Below are 8,322 nucleotides of genomic sequence, written 5' to 3' on the forward strand. Positions count from 1 at the left end.
AAAAAAAAAAAAAAAAAAAAAAAAAAAAAAAAAAAAAACTTCATTAGAAACGTCTGGTTTGGTCAAGTCCGTGCATTTCTGCTTCAGGTGGCTGTGCCAGACCCCAGGCTGGAAAATCACACACAGCCTCCAGACTCAAGAGACTCACAATTCCATGCGAACAGAAATGACCCCACTTAATTCTTATATAAGGTTGGCTGTGAACTGAGCCATGGCTGAGAGACGCAAGGGAAGTTGCAGTGCTTGCCACTAGACCTGGACAGGGTTTGAGGGACTGAAGCAAGACTCAAAAGAATGAGGACAAAATGGTAGGGAAAGGGCATTCCAGGCAGAAGGAACTGCATAGGGAAAGGGCCAGAGACTGTTCACAGATCACTACTAGAATACATAATGCCTTTGTGTAAACTGAACAAAAGGCACCTTGAACCCAGTGCGGGCATCCTCAGTCTAAAGTGTACAGCTTGGTGAATGGGCATTGGGCCGTATGCCATGCCCTACCCACCCCTTGGCTGGGAGCCCTCGTACACAGTGAACAACATGACCAGCCATACACAGGGCTTTGGGTGTTCAAGAAAACGAAGACTCATTTGATGCTGCTGGAATGTGATGTTCATGAAGAGAAGGGTGCAATAAGAAGTAACATTGGAAAGATGAGATGGGCCATCTCATAGAGCAGGATAGCAAACTGGAGAGGGAGAACTAATTGGCTGTGTGTAGTCTATCAATCAGGATTGTCTGCCTGGAGCAGGAGGTGGAGTACAGAGAGGATGCAGACACAGATAGTTCAGAAAGAGCTGAGATTGATTAGTGATGTCTGTCATGGACACAGAAGGGGAGGCAGCTGAAAAAGCTTCACATAGCCTGTGCTCTCCTTGTCTCAGCAGGGATGGCAAGCTAAGGAATACCATTTTATTCTGGCGATGTTGCCAGGAGGATTTTCCTCATAAGAGGCTCTTCTGGGGCAAAGTTAGGCTGCAGCTCTGTGGGCCCCCATTCTCCCTCACATTTAGTTCTCTCTTAAATAATCAAAGTGCAGGTGGGGGAAGGAGAAAAATCCACCTGCTGTGGTGGAATGAAGCTGCGGCAGCTTGATGGGTCTGCCTCTGCCTCGTGTACACAGAGCCTTGGGCACAGACACTTGCCCCCAAGGAGTTTGAGAGACAAGTGAAGCTCTAAAAATTAATTTTTAATTGGCACAACATCAACACGGGAAGGAACAAAGGAGGGAAGGAGATGGTGGGGAGGAGCCTCCCTGAGCAACCCCATGGTTCCCCCACATTGCCCAGTGACCATCTGAACCTGTGCTGTCCACTGGAGTGACCACAGACTCCAGCCTGAGCACTGGAAACACAGCCTGAATTGAGTCTGAATTGAGATAAGTCTTAAACACTCGCCAGATTTCAGACTTAGTGTGGAAAAAAAAGAATACAAAATACACCTCATCAGTAATTTTCATATTAATTACATGTTGAAATGATAATATTTTGGATAATTGGGTTAAATTAAATATAGTATTAAAGTTTATTTCTCCTGTTTCTTTTCACCTGGCCACTAAAAAACCTACTACACATGTGGCTCGCTGCTCTCAACTTTCCACAGGTGATTATGGCCCGTGCTGGGACCAGTCCCAGAGGTTTGGGCTCTGGCGACAAATGTATGTGAGGAGGGTGTGGCCCAGCCCACAGCTGGACTCCTTCCTATACAGCACAAAACCTGCAGCCTGAAATCCCAGAGGAGAACCCCTGGTGCGTGGGTGCATGAGATTTGTGCTCTTCAAGGGAATCAACTTTACTTGCTTTATTTTATTTAGACTATTTTCTAGAGCAGTTTTATGTTTGCAGAAAATGTGAGTGTAAAATACAGGGGCTTCTTGTATGTTTCCCTTCTCCTCACATTCACAGCTTCCCCCACTGTCAACATTTTGCATGGGTGTTGCCATTGCACTTGTTGCAACTGATCAACCAATACTGACATATTATTAATAATGAAAGTCCTTACTTTAGATTGGGGTTAATCATCTGTGTCATACATTCCATGGATTTTGGCAAATGGCATGTATCCAGCATCAAAATGGTGTACAGAATAGCTTCAATGCCCTCAAAAGCCCCTGAACTCCACCTTTTCATCCCTCCCCACTTCCTCCCAGTTCTTAACCACCACCCGTCTTTCTACCATCTCCATAATTTTACCTTTTTCAGAATGTTATATGGTTGGAATCATACACTAGCCAGCCTTTTCAAACTGGCTTCTTTCATTCAGCAATGTGGACTGGAAGTTTCCCCATGTCGTTTTGTGAGTTGACAGTTCATTTCTTATCTCTAAATACTATTCCATTGTATAGCTGTATCATGTTTGTTTATTCACTCACTTATCGAAAGACATCTTGGTGGCTCCTAGGTTTTGTTTATTTTTAAATGGATTTTAAACATCTAGATTCTTCAGTTCTTCTATTATCAGTAATTTAGAAGAAGAATAAAACACAGTTTTAGAAGAGTGAGTGGAACTAGGCCATCTAATACATTGATGGCAGATAGCTGCACCTGTTCTCAAAGGTGTGTCTCAGATCTCCCAAGGAAGGAGAGGTCCAAATGAGTCAGGTCCAGGGGGCTGGGATTCCGGAATGCCCCAGGAGCACCTGCTACCTCCAAACTGAACTGGAGATGCAGGACTTGCTGAACAATTGTGCTGGGGTTAAAGGAAGGATACTGAATGGTCTTTCATTAGCTGAATACCAGCCAAATGCCAGGTAATCACCCACGTTTTTATTCCCAACCAAAACCCTGTGGGGTCTGAATCAGCAAACTTGGTTTTCAGCTGAGAGACGCAATGCAACTTGCCTGAGGGCACACAGCAAGTTAAGCACCAGAGTTGAGTTTGGGGGCCAGGCCACCTGACTCCAAGGTCATGCATGTACATTTCAAAGTAGAGCATCCCTTCCCCAACCAAGAACAAGGCCCTCACGACTGCATCTTTGGGATGTCGTACCCAACTTCATCCTGGATCTTGCCCAAAATTTCCATTCCAACATCTTGTTATAAATGGAATTTCCATGAGAATACGAATCTTGTCTGTTCTTGTCACTACAGGATCTGCAGTACCTAGCACGGTGCTTATCACATAGTAGGCACTCAGCAAATAGTTGTTGAATGAATACATGAACAAATGAATGAAGAGACTCACAGTCTGGGGGAGATGAAAAAGGAGGAATATACCTGGATAGAGAGTGATCCAGGGCAGAGGTACCTGATGCAGCAGGAACATTCAGACAGGGTCCCTGATCCAGCCTGGGGCATTAAGGGCTTCCTGGAGGAGGTGATGCTTATGCTGAGCCTCAAGAATGAGCTAGAATCCAAAGAGGCAAGGGAAGGGAACCCAAAGCAGAGAGGCGGGACCAGGATAAGTACAGTGGACGCATAGAAGGGGAGACAGAGGCCAGCAGAAGCTGTATATGTCACTGGAAGAGTCCTGGAGTCTATCCCACAGATACAGGGTGACGGTTCCCAAAGGGAGTGCAATCTATGTGTGGGCAGAGGGGTGAGGCTCCGTCACCTGGAGGGAGAGGGAGACTTTGGGCCCTGGAGAAATAGCAAACTATAAAAGGGGTGTGTGGAAGCACGCAATAGAGAGGCCACCTCACATCGCATTTGGCAGCCTGCCCTTAGGTGCCAGTCAGGCCTAGGTTTTGGCCAGCTGCGTGACCTCACCTCCAGCAAGACACGTCTCTCTCTGAAGCTGTGTCCTCACCTGTAAAACAGGAGTCATGTGCATGTTCCGATCAGGGTTACACGAATTATCACAAGCACAGGGCCTGGCACACAGGAAGTGCTTGATAAATAGTAACAGTCGCTATTGATAGATAGGAGCTATTATCATTATTTATCAAACCATCACATGGGATTTTTTTTTAAAGGTTGAAAAACACCGCCTTAGGGAGCCATTAAAAGGGTTTTAAGGAGGACACTGATGGGATCTGATTTGCAATTTAGAAAGATCGCTCTGGCTGCCGACTGGAAGATGGATGAGAGGAGGAGAGAAAGTCAGAGACCAGCAAGGAGGCGATTTCCGTCACGCAGGTGAGAAATAACCAGGACAGGCATGGCCAGGAAGCTGAAGAGGAGCCGGAATGGAGGCATCTCGTGGCGGGCTGCTCAGGGCTGGGTGATTGATTGGCCCCTGGATGAAGAATGGAGGCGGGCATGAGCAGGACTCATTTGGAACAGCAGTCGAGAAAGCTGGACCAGCACCCATTTTCGAGGGCATGAGGAAGCAAGGAGAAGGAACACAGCTACCTTAAGCTATCCCTGTAGAGAAAAGAGTCTGGTGAGAGCTCATGACCTCCAGTGGGCCATTACCTAACACGTTTTCTTTGGAGATGAAAAGTGGATGCCATTCACCTTTATTTTTCATTCTTGACCAGTGAACTCTGCAAAGACACTGTCATGATGTCTCCTTGGGTTGGAACACCACGGGCTTAGTTTAAATTAACACAAAGCATTGGGATCCTTTTTGTTTGGGGTCGGGGGAAGTTCTTTCAATGACACAGTTGGCACTGTCATGTCCCAGCATTAATTACAGAACACCATTGTTCCATGCACAGAAAGGGAACACAATATGTTTTTAGGAAAACCCCTTTTTTATTCAGATGGAGTCTCGTTCTTTCTCCCAGGCTGGAGTGCGGTGATGCGATCTCAACTCACTGCAACCTCCGCCTCCCAGGTTCAAGCGATTCTCCTGCCTCAGCCTCCCCAGTAGCTGGAACTACAGGCATGTACCACCATGCCCGGCTAATTTTTTGTATTTTTAGTAGAGATGGTGTTTCACCGTGTTAGCCAGGATGGTCTCCATCTCCTGACCTCATGATCTGCCCACCTCGGACTCACAAAGTGAGCCACCACGCCTGGCCTGGTTGTCTTTTATAAAGTTTTTAAATAAAGTTTATAAAGCAGCATTACCTGCTCAGGTGGACATGTTGATCCAGATCGGCGGTCCCCCTCCCCCACACCGACATTCTTAGTCATGTCGTGCTTTTCATTCGCATGGTAATCACTCTTTCCTTTTGCATTTCTTGTTCTCTCCTGCTCTCTGCATTTAGCCATTCTTCTCTGTACTTACAGGAGGCTGCCTTAACACGCCCCATAATCGTACTTAATACTCTGCAAATTAATAGCTGTTTTTTTCACAATCTGCCTCTCTCTAGATACATATATAGTTTTTGGCACCAATCATTGCCTCCCCCAGTTCTGCACATCCAATGTACAAGGTACGCTCACTGAATTTAAGATCTCAGTTCATAAAAGTACAATGCATGGAGAAACCATCAGTGACAGCAAAACAAGGTCCCTCAAGCCCCGTAGCTCGAGGCTCAGTAACAGATGAGAGCATAACATATCTTCGGGATAGAGTATTTACAAAACTACTTTAAAAGAATTGCATGTCATTAATCACAAGTTCTTAAAAATCAGTCTTTTCTTATTTGTTCTAATCTAGCTAAATGGCCCTGGAAATACAGTCCGTGGTTTGCTCGATAAATGCAAGTAGAAAATCATAATGTTCTCATCCAATTTCCAACTCATACATCGTGTTATGGATTTTTTTTTTTTCTGCTAGCATTTCTCCAGTCCACTAAATATTCCAGACATACAAGAGTCTTCATTTGATTCATTCTAATAACTTTTTTCATCAATATGACTTTTGAGAATGCATTGGTATAGCAAATTAAATATTATTTATGACTTTAATTTGTGTCCTATTTGGATTTTACATTCACAGGGCCAACTTGGCTATCATCATTATCATATTGTTTTAGACTACTCCTAAAATTAAAATCCACTCTCGTCTTTAAATGTTTTATTGTGCTTGTCGTTCTTGTTTTGTGCCATACCGAACATGATTAATTCTGTTAGCCAAGTGCATATGGCCTGCCTGGCCACCATCCATTTCCTTCATCACGGCTGCCTGTGAGTGAGTACTTTATTATTACTTTTTTCATCTTTTCAATTACCAGATGTGCTTCCCCGTTCTCGGAGCTTCAGCACTGTCCAAATCCAAGCCTTTGCTGTGGCTTTTGAGTCCAGTGCAATCGGCCCTGGCCCCAGCCTCCTCCCATGCCTCCCTTCCCCTTACCCATCACGCCAACCTCCCAGCTTCCTGTTAGTTGCTGGAACACACCAAGCTCTTCCCTGCCTCTGGGCATTCCCACCTCCCTTTAGCTCTGCTGGTAACACTCTTCCTTCACTTTTCCCGTGACCAGCTCCTTTTCTTCTTGCGGGTCTCCTCTTTGAGAGGTTTTCCTGGACCCTTCTCCAAATGAAGCACCGTCACCATCACCACCTCCCCCATTCTTCTGCATCAGGGGCCCCACCCTTTCTCCTCCTAGCATGTATCTCTGTTTGTAATACTTGTTCATTCATTACTTGTGTATTGTCTATCTCTCTGCTGTACCAGAGCAAATATTTTGTCTACCTTGTTCACTTCTGTGTGCCAGGGACTAGGACATACAGAAAGCTTAGGTGCCCTAAGAAGAGAGGGGAAGGAGTGGGGAGGAAAGGAGTTAGCAGCAAAACATTCCAAATCAGAGGATGTCAGGACCCAGATATTCTTCAGAAATCTCCTCTGCTTCCCCATTCCCTTCCAGAATGTCTAGGGTAAGTAGAGAATGACAAACACTTGCCCAGACACTCTGGCGACTCCTGAACAGGTAAAAGTTAGTACCAAGGGAATAAGGGGGTCTTGGGGCTTCATGGCTCCTTTGGGGGATTTTTCTGCTGATAGAGTTAAAATGACACTGCACTGAGGGCTCACAACACCAGAAAGGATTGTGGTCTCTCAATTTCCCATGAAGTACTTAGAAATAATCACGTGTAGATCTTGGCTTCTAAATACCATTCTGCACTAAAACAAACCAAGGTTCCTTAGAAAAATGGCTGACCTCAGGGTTTGGACAGGAAAAAAATATAAGATGAGCCAGGAATAGTTTTCATGCCAAAGCAATAAGAAAGCATTCAAAGGATGATGGAAAGATCTTCAAAAATATAGATGCCAGTGTAAAAGAGTTCCCACTGGCCAAATCTGGGACTGGTAAGCAATGAAGTAAATAATAATCATAACGGATTACAACCCACTGAATAAAATAAATTATAATCCTTGGGTGCATTCTGATATAAAATAAATAAATAAATAAAACAGACTAGAAGTAAAAGACGGAATCACCTGGTGATCAGAAATCCAGGCACACTTGCCTTTAAAGGCCAGTTCTGCTGAGCAGGAGCTGGACCTCCTGATGAGGGGTTGCAGCAGCTCTCTACACATCTGTGCATGAGACAACACCGGCACCTTGCTCACAGGCTGCCTTGAGAAGTAAATGAGTGGATCACCATAATGGGAGCACTAAGCACAGTGCTTAGCACCCGGGAAACACACATGACCGTCGCCAGTCTTGTCGTTATCATGATTATTCTTTTTACTGCCCTGGACACTGACAGAAAATAACTAAATCACCCACACGAACCATCTCACTCCGTTCCAAACAATTTGCATTATTACTATTATACAAATAATTCAGTAGAGGCCACAGCTGAGGCATTCACAACAGGACTTCCGAGGTGTTCTAAGAAGCTCTGTTCTAGGTTCTAGGAGAATCTTCAGCTCTTGCCTGCATTCTTCTATGTCTCCCTACAGTAAAATGCAATGTCAGCCCAGTGCCTAGGGGACTGACTTATTGTTCCTATAAATCCTTTCCTTCCAAATTGGGCCCTCTCAGGGTCAGCAGCCAGGAGCCTCATAACCAGCTAAATGAGGCAGGAACAGAGCTAAGCCTGAAGTCTCCACGCCCCTCAAAAGCAGTGTTTCCTGATAGTTGCCTGGCACTTCCACCCAACAAGGAACCATCTCCCCTTGGTTTTGTTTACCTCATTAAAGAGTGTGCAGGGAACTTCAGAGAAGGAAGCTGTGGCTTCTGAGAGTTTCATAACTTGCCCAAAATCACACAGTGGACCAGAAACAAGTACAGTTCCCCTCTTAGAAAATCCTGCCTTTGATATGATTAAGTCCTTACAGAAACTGTACACACCAAGGACTATGTTTGGGTCCTTTGAAGAGAGCATTGGGCTTGCCCTGAGCCATACAGAGTATAGGTGGCAAAACCAGCTGTGTTGAGCCTGGGGTCCTCCAAAACATGGGAGAGCCCAGAGGGGCCTTGACAGAGAAGCAGGTGCAGGATGGAGGCAGACCCAGGGTATTGGCTTATGGAGACAAGGAAAAGCAAAGTGACTGAGCAGGTTGCATGGGGCCAGGACTTTTGGCCAAATAAAAAGGATTTTCCTT

This window comes from Piliocolobus tephrosceles, chromosome 6 (assembly GCF_002776525.5).
Source record: "Piliocolobus tephrosceles isolate RC106 chromosome 6, ASM277652v3, whole genome shotgun sequence".
Lineage (NCBI taxonomy): Eukaryota > Metazoa > Chordata > Mammalia > Primates > Cercopithecidae > Piliocolobus > Piliocolobus tephrosceles.